This window comes from Loxodonta africana, chromosome 6 (genome assembly GCF_030014295.1).
Source record: "Loxodonta africana isolate mLoxAfr1 chromosome 6, mLoxAfr1.hap2, whole genome shotgun sequence".
In the NCBI taxonomy this organism is placed as follows: Eukaryota; Metazoa; Chordata; class Mammalia; order Proboscidea; family Elephantidae; genus Loxodonta; species Loxodonta africana.
Genome location: NC_087347.1, coordinates 51,333,777 through 51,348,176, shown reverse-complemented (window position 1 = coordinate 51,348,176; position 14,400 = coordinate 51,333,777).

Sequence of the window (14,400 nt, the reverse complement as noted above, 5' to 3'; positions counted from 1 at the left end):
TTCCAAGCTCATTCAGGTTGTTGGCAGAATTCAGTTCCATGTGGTTGTCAGAATGAGATGTCTGGTTTCTTGCTGTCAGCCAACACTTGCTCTCAGCTTCTAGAGGCCATCTACCTTCCATAGTTTGTAACTGTCTTCCTATACCTTCAAAGTCAGCAATGCCAGGTCAAGTCCTCTCACCCTGCAAATCTCTCTGGCCTACCCTTCTTCCTCATCTCCTTACTTCTTCTCCTGTTCTTAAAGTTTATGTGATTATATTGAGCCCACACATATAATACAGGATACTCTCCATGGATTATTTTATGGTCAGCTGATTAGTAGCTGTTATGGATTTAATTGCCCCCCCCCCAAAAAAATGTGGGTCAACTTGGCTAGGCCATGATTCTCAGTATTGTGTGATTGTCCACCATTTTGTCATCTAATGTGATTTTCCTATGACATTAATGAGATGGGATTAGCAGCAGTTATGTTAATGAGACAGGACTCAACCTACAAGACTAGGTTATATCTTAAATCAACCTCTTTTGAGATATAAAAGAGAGAAGGAAGTAGAGACACACAGGGACCTCATACCACCAAGAAAGCAATGCCAGAACCAGAGCACATTCTTTGGACCAGAGCACATCCATTGGACCTAGGGTTCCTGCATTGAGAAGCTCCTAGTCCAGGGGAAAATTGATGACAAGGACCTTCCTCCAGAGCCAACAAAGACAGAAAGCCTTCCCCTGAAGCTGACACCCTGAATTTGGACTTCTAGCATACTAGATTGTGTGAGAATAAACTTCCGTTTTTTAAAGCCTTTCACTTGTGGTATTTCTCTTATAGCAGCACTAGATAACTGAAACAGTAGCCTTAATTACATTGCAGACTTCCTTAACACCAGTACTGAGATTACTCTATTGAGTATTTGGGGAATGGGAATCATGGGGGTGGGGGTATCTTTAGTATTTTGCTGACCAGTTTCTGACTTTATTTTTACATGAATTCATAAATATTGTTTTTAATTTCTCAGATTTAATTTATATTAAAGTAAATCTCTCTAGAAATAACCCATTAAAAAAAGACCCTTTAAGGTCCTAAATAGTTTTTAAGAAAGTGAAAGTGTTCTGAGACCCCAAAAAGTGACAACTGTTAAAATAAATTAACCAAAGTCATCTGGGCTTGCCAATTATGGATGAATTCTAGTTTTCTCTCTTTGCCACAAGGTCCTGCTACAAGCTTTAGGTCAGAAACTGAATATTCTGAAGAAAACATTAAAATAATGATAGCTTTAGTAAAGGACTTCACTGGTACCCTTAACAAATGATACCACAGGGAATAAAACCAAGGGTACGGGCTTCCCAGTATAAATCACCTCAGCATATGCAGATACTTGTTAAACTGTGGGAGTGAGTTAGGATTTCCAAGACTCTTTTAAATCCAGAAGCAAATGACTTTGTGAAAATAGACTATTAACAAACCACATAGCAGAAGAAAAAGAATTAATTGCCTAGGACTGAAAGAAGCCAATGGGAGAAATTTAACTATTTTCTAATGAACATAGGAGGGAACCGTTTTTCTTTCTTTTTGATCTATCTGCCCCTAACCCTCAATTTAATATGCAGTTGTAGTGTTGTTGTTAAGTGTCGTCCAGCCAGTTCCAACTCATAGTGACTCCATGTACAACAAAACTAAACACTGCCCAGCCCTGTGCCATCGTCAGAGTCATTGCTATGTTTGAGCCCACTGGTGCAGCCGCTATGTCAATCCATCTCATTGAGGTCTTCCTCTTTTTTATTGGCCCTCTCCTTAACCAAGTATGATGTCCTTCTCCAGGCACTGATCCCTCCTGATAACATGTTCACAGTACATGAGATGAAGTCTTGCCATCCTTGCTTTTAAGGAGCACTCTGGCTGTACTTCTTCCAATACAGGTTTGTTCATTCTTCTAGTAGTCCATGATATATTATTCAACATTCCTTGTCAACACCATAATTCAAAGGTGTCAATTCTTCAGCCTTCTTTACTCATTGTGCAGTTCTCGCATGCATAAGAGGTGACTGAAAATACAGTGGCTTGAGTCAGGTGCACCTGAGTCCTCAAGGTAATATCTTTGCTTTTGAACACTTGAAAGAGGTCATTTGCAGCAGATTTGCCCCATGCAATATGTCATTTGATTTCTAGGCAGTTGTAGAAACTGGAATAAAAGAGATTTTCAACAGTATCTTCTTCCAACTGAAGCCTCAGAGTTCAGAATAAAAAATAACCCTTAAGAAATCTTAATATACATTATAAGCAACAATAACAACTAAAAACCCTTGGAATAAACTAAGGATAATGATTCAGTAGAAAATAATGACATATATTGATGGTTGTGCTTATCTACAAAACTGCCCATAACAGGACAAAATACTATACAAAGTGGCTTTACTAAACCCTTTTACTTTTTATGCCATGTAGTTCATTTAATTGGTGAAGTAAGAATCCGTATTCCTTCTTAGCAAGTAATTCTAACTTTTTCACCATGACAACACAAGAAATGTCATGCTTAAAGACAAATATCTTTTAATGCAGTATGATTGATCCTTGAGCCCTTTCCAGTAAACTGATGCTTTCTTATCAGAAAATAAATTATTCTTGATTTTTATAATACTGATGACTACAGAGATGTGATGACCCTTACAGAAAAGGTGATCAAAACTACCGCTTTTTTTCCTTACAGTAAATGCTATGAAAAAGATAAACTTATTATTAATGAAAAAGAACCACCTTTTTTATATAGCAACGATGCCTACAGAGTCTGGGAGAAATTGTTTTTTTGCTCTACAGTTTATGAAATCCTAACCTTTCAGGGAGTAAAAATGTCAATTTTGGAAAAGCCAAAATCATTGACAAACTTGGCAACTCTGCGAGAATATGCCACCATTTATAGTTATTACACGTATACTTGGTTAAAGCAAATTTGATGGTTTTGGGTTCTCAGACTTAGACTAAACAAGGTGATGTGGGAAAAAAAAAACACTTCTGGCACAGAGCTGTAATCAAATTATGCATCTAGAAACTTTATGAAGCCAGAAGACAAGTTAATTCTCAAATTTTAGTATCACATTGCTCTAGTTTTATGCATTATCACTTCTTGTTACACCTAGTAAACAAAACCAGCCAAATAAACAAAATACCAAATTAATGATACTGAAACAGAAAATCACCAAATAAATTTATGCCTGAAGTGCAAGATTTGATCATGAGGAAAGCCTGAGAAAGCAAAACTAGTCTAACTTCCATATGACTAGCACATTATCCACACAGTCTGGGAGGAAAAATATTACATTATGAGATAAACTGTAAAAAAGGTAAGGGACACCCTGTCCAGCACTGGCCCCTCAAATAAATGAAGCCTTGAATCCTTTCCAATAAGCTGATGATTTCTTATCAAAAAACAAGTTATCCATGATTTTTGCTTTTTTTTTTAATGGCTGCAAATATGTGAAGGCAAGTAAGATAATCATGTGAGGAAATAGCTGTTTTACTGCAATAAATTCCGTGAAGAAGGATAAGTTCTTGGCCATAAGGGGTTTTTTAAGAGCACTGGTCAGATAAGGGCTTCCCAACTAGCAGAGATCCTAAGGGATGAAATATCTAGGCATATGATTATCTGAGGAAAGTCATTCCAGGCAAGGGAATAGCTTCCGAGATAGGAGAACACTTGAGGTCCTCAGGAAACAGAAGAAAGCAAAGACAATACTGCAGACCCGTTGGCAAAGGCAAGAATGGCAGGTAAACCGATGATGAAGGTCCTTGTAGAACACAGGATTCTTTGGATTTTATCCTGTTATTGTTGGTAGGTGTTGTTGAGTTGGTTCCAACTCATAGTGACCCTACGTACAACAGAACAAAACACTACCTGGTCCTGCGCCATCCTCACAATCATTGCTATAATAATAAGCCACTGAAGGGTTTTAAGAAAGAAAGTAACATGATTTATGTCATGAAAGGACTAATCTGTTGGCCCTGATTTCTACAGGTATCTAAAAGTAACAGTGAATAATAAGAAAGGAAAACATCTGTAACATACTTCGAAATTTCTCCCGAAACATATGGCTCACTTTCTTTTACATTTTCAGTTACAGGAATGTATGCTTTTTTCCCCCAAAGTAGCTCATTATTCATATGTCCAGTTCTTATTAAAATAAAATAGTGCTCTATCTAAACATAAAAACTGAAAGGATTCAACAGAAATGAACTTATATGTGCACCAAATAACATGCAGAAGCATATTTGTTATAGCAAGTATAGTCAAAGTTGGGAATAACTCAATATCAACAATAGAACAGAGAAATAGATTGTGTTACAGTCACTCAACGTAATACACTATAGTAGGGATTGGCAAACTATGGCTCCTGGCCAAATTCAGCCCAGCAGCTGTTTATGTAAATAAAGTATTTTGGGACCATAGGCATGCCCATTTGTTTACATATTGTCTATGCTTGATTTTACAGCTTCATCAGCAGAGTTGAGTCGTTGCAACAGAGATTGTATGCAAAGCCTAACCCATTTACTGTCTGGCCCTTTGCAGAAAAAGTTTGCTGAACCCTATTCTACAGCAATAAAAATGACAAGCTACAACTACAATTAGTAATATAATATAAATGAATTTTACAAACATAATGGTGAAGAAAAAAATCTAGACACAAGAGTGTACACATAGTATGATTCCATTTCCATAAACTCAAAAATAAATGAAATCAGTTTATGGTGTTAGAAGTCAGGATAACAGTTACCCTTGTAGAGCCATGGAAAATGGTGACTGGAAGGGGAGACGAGACTGGACGAGTTTCTGAGCTGCTGGAAATGTTCTATTTCCTGTTCTGGTGCTGATTATATGAACATGTTTAACTGATAAAACTTCAAGTAGTTGTACTATTTTTATTTGTGCCCTTTGATGTATGTATGTTATACTTTAATAAATGGTTCTAATTTGAACAAATATATTTTACCTTCACCTCTGCAATCAACAAAAACTATTGGTACAACGTGTATTAGTTTTCTATTGCTGTGTTAAAAAATTATCAGAAACTTAACTTAAAATAACAAATTTTTCACTCTCACATTTTCTGTGAGTTAGAAATCTGGGCACAGCTTAGCTGGGTCCTCTGCTCAGGGTCTCACAAGGTTGCAGTCAAGGGGTCAACTAGGGCATATTCCTGTCTTCAGTTGGAAGTCCTCTTCCACACTCGTGTGGTTGTGGGCAGAATTTATTCCCTCGTAGTTGTATGACTAAAGCCCTAAGCTTCTAAAAGCTGTACCCCATGGGAAGTTCACATCACAGCAGTTTCTTCTTCAAGTCAAGCAGGACAGTCTCTCTCTCCAGACTGCTAAAATGGAGTCTTATATGATGTAAAGAAATCATGGGAGTGACTTTTATCACCTTTGCCATTTTCTATTGGTTAGAAGAAAATCACAGGTTCTGCTTGTATTCAAGGGGAAGGGATTGTAAAAATGAAGAAGAGAAAATTGTATAAAGGTCTGGATACTAAACCCATTGCCACTGCAATGGGTTTAAACACTGTAGACACCAAACCAAAAAAGACTCATAGCGACCCTAGGGGACAGAGTAGAACTGCCCCAGGTTTCCAAGGCTGTAAAGCTTTATGGATACAGACTGCCACATCTTTCTACTACGGAGCAGCTGGTGGGTTCAAACTGCTGACCTTTTGATTAGCAGCCCAGTGCTTAACCACTATGCCACCAAGGCTCCCTATGTGGACACCAGGAAATGTAAATTGTTGAAAGTCATTTAAAATCTGCCCACCACACAAAGTATCAGTGACTATCTTATTTTTAAGCATTACCATTCATTATATAGCATTTCTACAAGTCCAGAAAATTTTACTGTAAGGGTCTATAGAATTAATTTCTCTCTTGAGAAGCCTTAGGAAGTCCTTTACAAAATTTCACTATAGATGAACATGTATCAAATGATTGACTAGTTTTTGGAATAAGGAATATTAAAATCAGCATGCCTCTGCTGTGTTAATCAGAGACTTCTGATTTGTTAAATTAGCATAAATTATATGAGTAAGTATTTTCCTCAGTCTTTTTGAATCTCATGTTCAGAGATTCAGTAACTTTGTCTTTATTCATTGCCATTGCGTCAATTCCGACTCAGAGCGACCCAATAGGACAAAACAGAACTGCCTCATAGGGTTTCCATGGAGTGCCTGGTGGATTTGAACTGCTGACCTTTTGGTTAGCAGATGAACTTTTAACCACTATGTCACCAAGATTTCCGAGTTTGTCTTTAGGAGGTATTTATCCTATGAGATGGGGTCGGAGCTAATGTTTCTGTGTGTGATATCACAGATTATAAAATAAAATATACCAATGAAACCATTAACCAAAAGGATCCCTTAGCGGTTTCTATTAAATGTCAGAAAGTAATCCAACAATGAATTATTTTTCAATGTCTGCTTCAGTTAATTGAATGATGAAATCAGTTCAATTTCAAATATTAAATATATTTAATTGAGTCACATCCAGACTTGAATTTATTTCAAAGCAGTACTTGTCCTCTGAGCTCAGTCACCGAAATAAAAGGCAGTCATTCTGCACAGTGATATTTCCTGGAAACATGTGCCTCTGAATGTCTAACCAAAAAAAGTTAAAAAAAAAAAAATGTGTTACCGAAAGCTAAGTAATGGAATTAAAAACAGAATTATTTAACAAAAACAGAGAAGATATGAAAATTATACTGTTTTGGTATTAACCCTTATCATTGTTCCTTTTATGGCTAACCGTTCTCTCTCCATAATATCTAGCTTGTCTAGTTTTTCTAGTTTATTGCCATATCTTTGGGCCCTATAACTTTCAGTATCTACATATGCTAAGCACTCAATAAGTGATTGTTAAATAGATGAACAAATGAATGAATGAATACTACTTATGATATTTTTAGCTTTTCACTGTTTAATTTATTCTCAGTCTTTGCCCTTTATGCTGTCACATAGTCTATCTCATTTTAAAAGTCTGAAGACTAACTACGAAAGTGGAAAACAAACAAGCAAAACTACCTACTTGCCGCTTATTTCATTAAAAAGAAGAAGAACTCAGACATTGATGTAGACAGGAAGATTTCCTGGTTCAGGCTGCAGGTCAAGTATGCCCTGAATAAAGAATAAAACCTCAAATGCATCAGGGGGAGATGAAGCTCAATACTATTTTAGGTGGAATTCAGCATCTGGACTGAGCCTCTACTTTTTACACTACTGTGCACTGCTGCTTTGGTTGCTCTTGCTAATGCCACATGACAGGTGTGCAAGCCCACTTTCAAGTCTGCTATTTCACAACATCAGCTGGCATTTAAACTCCTCAGGCTCTCTCCACGAGTCATTCAATGAATATACCAAAGAGCTTTTTGTTCGTTAAGATTCCTCAAAAGGTCAAGTCATAAGCATTTAACTGAAATGCAATGATTAAAAGGACTATTTACTATAGACAGTGAAACCTAAAGACATTTTTTTTTTCTCATTTTGATTACCAATTCTTAGGAACAAAACAAGATAATATCTCAACAATCTGCTTGGACATACTATTTTAGAGTTTTGTGATTATAAGAAGTTTACATTTAAGCTGCCTGTATGACAGACAGCAATTCTTTTGATGTATACATTAAATATTTTGTCTAAATTTATCTTTTTATTATTTCATTTTTAGCATATCTTCAGGGTGCTAGTCATGAGTTTTTTAATAGATTTACTTTTATAATGGTTTAGCTTTATAATCATCACCTATATATAGTATTTTCTGAGAGTTCATTTTTCTTCAACCATCTGATCTGGTAAAAGTGGAAAGTCATAGAATTCAGGAAGATTGTGAGAAGGGAAAAGGTCCCCTGCTTATTAGAGTTAAAAGTAGAAATCGATAGTAAAAAAATCAGATGACATGATAATGTCGGAGTTCTTTGGTGAATTAATATATAGTCACCAGTAAAAATGCCACTTTGACAATTTGGGGAGTTTAGCCCCATAGAAAAGGTGCTAATGGCCAACCGCAGACAGAGCCTACCAACTCTGTGTGAACTAACTCTGTGTGAACTGTTCAGGAATACTGTTTAGGAAGTGTCATCCTGGATACTTTGGAAAGAACCCAGATGCGCCTCAAGGCTGCTGAATCAAATGTGAACTTTAAGAAATGACTTAGGCTGCTGACTGTTGTCTTCAGTGCTAAGTAATTATGAGAAAAAAATAGCTTTGATAGGATGATGGCGTCATGGTTTGATCATCAGCATTCATTCAATCAACTTTAAATTACAATTTAAGTGTTCCTACCAATTTATGGCTCCTGCATCTTCTGCTCTGGGTATTCAGGTTTCAGCTGTGATTCTCTGGATTCACCTGACTCTCCTATTTTGCCATGGTAGTTTACCCTGAGACTCAGTTTTCTGCTGGGTCCCAGAAAAGTTGCTGACTTTTAGTTAGTTAGGCTTTTTTCTTGTTGTAAGGACAGAAGTGATTACTTCCAAGCTGTTTACATGTGGGACCTAAAACCAAATGTATTGTATTTTAGAAAACAAATTAAAAAAAAAAAAAAAGAGTACCCTGAAACTTGTAGTAGAAACACATTAAATTCCTCTAGAATAATAGTCAAGTGAGTTCTGATTAGTAAGAAAAAAAAACTAACAAAACATTCTACTGTTTCTCAAATCTGCAGGACCCCATCTACTCTAGAGACCCAAGGATCCAGGAGAAAGTCATTCCAATACAAGCAGCCTCGGCTCCTGTTCTGTGAAGTCACTATACTTTCTTTAGGCGTCTGAACCTGAAACTAGGTGAATCTGTAATAGGTGTGTATGGTATCTTCCCACCAAACAACAAACTACCTGAAAGCCTTAGAAATTAAAGCCACAAAATAAGACTGGTTTCCAAAGCTGTTGACTTTGTCCAACATGTCTTTCTTTGTTCTGCATCTTTTGACAAAGCAGTCCAATAATTACTCTCTTTTAATCTCTGAAATTGTGCTTCTCAGTATGTAGCTCAAGGATATTTGGTACCTAGACACACTGAATTAGAGTTTCTGGAGATGAGGTTCAGGAATCTATATTTCAAAAGTCTCCAGGTAACAGAAAACAACAAATCCTGGCAAGAATATGGGGAAATTAGAACGCTTATGTACTACTTTTGGGACTATAAAATGGTAAAACTGCTATGGAAAACATTATGGTGTTTCCTCATGAAACTAGAAATAGAATTACCTTATGATCCAGCAATCCCACTTCTAGGTATACACCCTAGAGATCTAATAGAAGAGACACTAACAGACGTGTGCACACCAATGTTCATTGGAGCATTATTCACAACAGCAAAAAGCTGGAAACAACCTAAGTGGCCACCAATGGATAAATGGATTAAAAAAAAAAAAAGTGGTACACACATACAATGGAATACTACACAGTCATTAAGAATAATGATCAGTTCTAGAAACATATTATAATGTGAACGAATCTGGAGGACGTTATGCTGAGTGAAATAAGTCTATCACAAAAGGACAAACATTGTCTAATCTCACATTTATAAGACAAGAATAAATATGGAGATCAATGTTCATTGGTGGTTGCCAAGGATGGTTTGGGGGAGAGAAGGTAACCACTCTCTAGAGAGTAGACACTTGTTATTTTTGGTTATGAGAAACGTAGCACTGAATGTGGGTGAAATGCCCACAGACTGATCAAGGTAAATGATGTCACTAAGAAGTACACAAGAGAAAAGACACTTTTCATAAAAGATGTGACAAACGAAATTTTGCAAACAACAAAAACTGTGTACATGATTACCTTTGTACGCATATATGCATATATGTGTATGCGTATGTATGTTGTTGTTATTAGGTGTCATCAAGTGCATTCTGACTCAGTGACCCCACGTACAACAGAAAGACACACTGCCCGATCCTGCACCATCCTCACAGTCGTCATCATGCTTAAGCCCATTCTTGTAGCCACTGTGTCAATCCATCTCATTGAGGGTCTTCCTCTTTTTCACCGACCCTCTATTGTATCAAGCATGATGTCCTTCTCCAGGGACTGGTCCCTCCTGATAACATCTCCTAAGTATGTGAACAAACCCTCGCCATCCTTGCCTCAAGTGAGAATTCTGGCTGTACAAAGACAGGTTTGTTTGTTCTGGCAGTCCACAGTATATTCAATATTCTTCATCAACACCACAGTTCAAAGGCATCAATTCTTCTTCAGTCTTCCTTATTCATTGTCCAGCTTTCACATGCATATGAGGTGACTGAAAACACCATGGCTTGGGTCAGGAGCACCTAAAGTGACATACTGCTTTTTAACACTTTAAAGAAATCTGTTGCAGCAGATTCGCCCAACGCAATGTGTCCTCTGATTTCTTGACTGCTGCTTCCATGGGTATTGATTGTGAATCCAAGTAAAATAAAATCATTGAAAACTTCGATCTTCTCTCTGTTTATCATGATGTTGCTTACTGGTTGAGTTCTGAGGATTTCTGCTTTCTTTATGTTGAGATGTAATCCATACTGCTGGATTACACTTCACTTTCAGCAAGCAAGGCTGTGTCATCTGCATACTGTACGTTGTTAACTAGTTTTCCTCCAGTCCTGATGTCCTGTTCTTCTTCATATAGTCCAGCTTCTTGGATTATTTGCTCAACAAACAGATTGAGTAAGTATGATGAAAGGATACAACCCTGATGTACACCCTTCCTAACTTTAAACTACACAGTATCCCCTTGTTCTGTTTGAACAACTGCCTCTTGATCTATGCACAGGTTCCTCATGAGCACAGTTAAGTGTTCTGGAATTCCCATTCTTTGGAACGTTATCCACAATTTGTTATGATCCACACAGTCAAATGCCTTTGCATAGTCAATAAAGCAAAGGTAAATATCTTTCTGGTATTCTCTGCTTATAGCCAGGGCCCATCTGACATCAGCAATGATATCCCTTGATCCATGTCCTCTTCTGAATGCAGCTTGAATTTCTGGCAGTTGCCTATGGATGTACTATTGTAACCACTTTTGCATGGTCTTCAGCAAATTTTACTTGTGTATGATATCGATGACATTGTGAGATAATTTCTGCATTCTCTTAGATCTCCTTTCTTGGGAATGGGTACAAATATGGAACTCTTCCAGTCAGTTGGGCAGGTAGTTTTCTTCCAAATTTCTTGGCATAGACAAGTGAGTGCTTCCAGTGCTGCATCTCTTTGTTGAAACACTACATTAGTATTCTGTCAATTCCTGGAGACTTGTTTTCCACCAGTACTTTCAGTTTAGTTTGGACCTCTTCCTTCAGTACCATCAGTTTTTGATCATATGCTACTTCCTGAAATGGTTGGACGTCAACCAGTTCTTTTTGGTACAGTGCTTCTGTGTATTCCTTCCTTCTTCTTTTGATGCTTCATGTGTCATTTAATATTTTTCCCCATAGAATCCTTCAGTATTGAAACTTGATGCTTGATTTTTTTCTTCAGTTCTTTCAGCTTGAGAAATGTGGAGTGTGTTATTCCCTTTTGGTTTTTTACATCCCGGTCTTTGCAAATGTCTTTATAATATTTTGAAATCTTCTCAAGCTACCCTTTGAAGTCTTCTGTTCAGCTCTTTTACCTCATCATTTCTTCCTTTTGCTTTAGCTACTGGACAATCAACAGCAAGTTGCAGAATCTCTTCTGACATCCATTTTGGTCTTTTCTTTCTTTCCTGTTTTCTTAATGACCTCTTCCTTTCTTCATATATGATGTCCACAACACATCTGGTCTTTAGTCATTAGTGTTCAACCTGTCAAATCTGTTCTTGAGATGGTCTCTGAATTCAGGTGGTATATACTCAAGGTCATACTTTGGCTCTTGTGGACTTGCTCTAATTTTTTTCAACTTCAATTTGAACTTGTATATGAGCAACTGATGGTTTGTTCCATTGTTGGCCCCTGGCCTTGTTCTGACTGATGATATTGAGCTTTTCCATCAACTCTTTCCACAGATGTAGTTGATTTGGTTCCTGTATATTCCATCTGGTGAGGTCCATGTATACAGTCACTGTTTATGTTGTTGAGAAAAGGTGTTGCAATTAAGAAGTCACTGGTCTTGCAAAATTCTATCATGCAATCTCCGACATCATTTCTATCACCAAAGCCATATTTTCCAACCACCAATCCCTCTTCTTTGTTTCCAACTTTCGCATTCCAATCACCAATAATTATCAATGCACCTTAATTGCATGTTTGATCAATTTCAGACTGCAGAAGTTGGTAAAAGTCTTCAATTTGTTCATCTTTGGCCTTAGTGTTTGGTGTGTAAATTTGAGTAATAGTCATATTAACTGGTCTTCCTCGTAGGAGTATGGATATTATCCTATCACTGACAGTATTGTACTTCAGGATAGATCTTGAAATGTTCTTTTTGATGATGAACGCAACACCATTCCTCTTCAAGTTGCCATTCCCAGCATAGTAGGCCGTATCACTGTCCCATTCCAAATGCCTAATACCAGTCCATTTCAGCTCACTAATGCCTAGGATATCGATGTTTATGTGTTCCATTTCATTTTGACGACTTCCAGTTTTCCTAGATTCATACTTGATACTTCAATGTTCTGATTATTAATGGATGTTTGCAGCTGTTTCTTCTCATTTTGAGTCGTGCCACATCAGCAAATTAAGGTCCCAAAAGCATGTGTCTTCCACACCTTTAAGGTAGACACTACTTTGAGGAGACAACTCTTCCTCAGTAGAATTTTGAGCACCTTCCAACCTGAGAAGCTCATCCTCTGGCGCTATATCAGACAATGTTCTGCTGCTATTCATAAGGTTTTCAGAAGTACAATGACAAGTCCTTCTTCCTAGTCTTAGTTTAGACGCTCTGCTGAAACCTGTCCACCAAGGGTGACCCTGCTGGTATTTGAAATACCAGTGGCAAAGTTTCCAGTATCACAGCAATATGCAAGCTGCCACAGTAGGACAAACTAACACGCATGGTGGATGGGTACATGGACGTGCATACATATGTGTGCACATATAGATGTAAGTGTATATACTGTATGGGCGTGCATGCCTGTATATGTATAATAAATCACATATGGGGGCACAGTTACAGATACTTCTTAGATATAACCAAGCACCTTAGAAAACTGGTTTTCTGAGTTTAAAGGGTTAGGACCATAGTCTCATGGGGCAACTTGGTCAACTGGCATGAAGTTTATGTTCTACATCCTAGTTTGGTGAGCAGTGTCTGGGATCTTAAAAGCTTGCAAACAGCTGTCTAATGTACAACTACTGGTCTCTACCTGTCCATAGCAAAAATGAAAGAAGACAACCAAAGACACAGAAAAGAAACTAGTCTATAGGACTAATGGTCTACGTGAATCAAGGCCTCATCTACCCTAAGACCAGAAAAACTAGATGGTGCCCAGCTGCCACTACCACTATTCTGATCAGGGCCCCAATAGATGGATCTTGACAGAAGGGGAGAAAAATGTGGAACATAACTCAAATTCTTAGAAAGTCCAAACTTACTGGACCAGCTGAGAATAGAGGACTCCTTGAGACTAGCATCCCAAGATATTCTTTAAACTTTTAATCAAAACTATCCCGAGATCACCCTTTACCTAAATAACAGATTGGCTCATAAAATAAAGAATATCACCGAAGATTACTGTGCTCTTTTGACAAATCATCTAAATGAGACTAAATGGTCAACAGTTACTCTAAAACAAAGATGAGAAGGTATGGGTGCAGGGAAACTAGATTACTGAAAATGTAACAACCAGAATGGAGTTAATGAGAATGTTGGCCCATTGTGGAAAATGCATGCAATGTCATTGAACAATTTGTGCAGAAATTGTTAAATAGGAATCTAATTTGCTGTGTCAACTTTCACCAAAAACACAATTAAAAAAAAAAAAAATATATATATATATATATTTTTTTAAACCTCTCCAAGTAGTGATTATGTACCTGGCAATAGTTCTACACCAGTGTTCTCAAAGTATGGTTCTGGATCAGCTTGTTTTAACAATTCTTATAAATGAATGTGATGCAAGCTAAATTTTGAGAACCATTGTTCTGTATATGAGAATAAATAATTGCTTCTACAGGGTGACATCTATTCCCCAAAGAATCATAAAACTGGAATGGATTTTCTCAATTATTTTCAAAAAATCTTCTCAAATTATCGGAGAAGTAGAGTAGTGATTCATTAAATTTTTGATCAGTAATCAACAATAGACTGAATATGTTGCTAAAGTGTTTTTCCTGCTCTCATCAAAATGGTGATTTCTGTAAGGTGATATATATAACTTCCTTTTGTTCTGTTGGGCCCTGGTGGTGCAGTGGTTAAGAGCTCAGGTTGCTAACCTTATTTTCCCAATTGTGAGTTAGTATACATTTTGTTTGCTT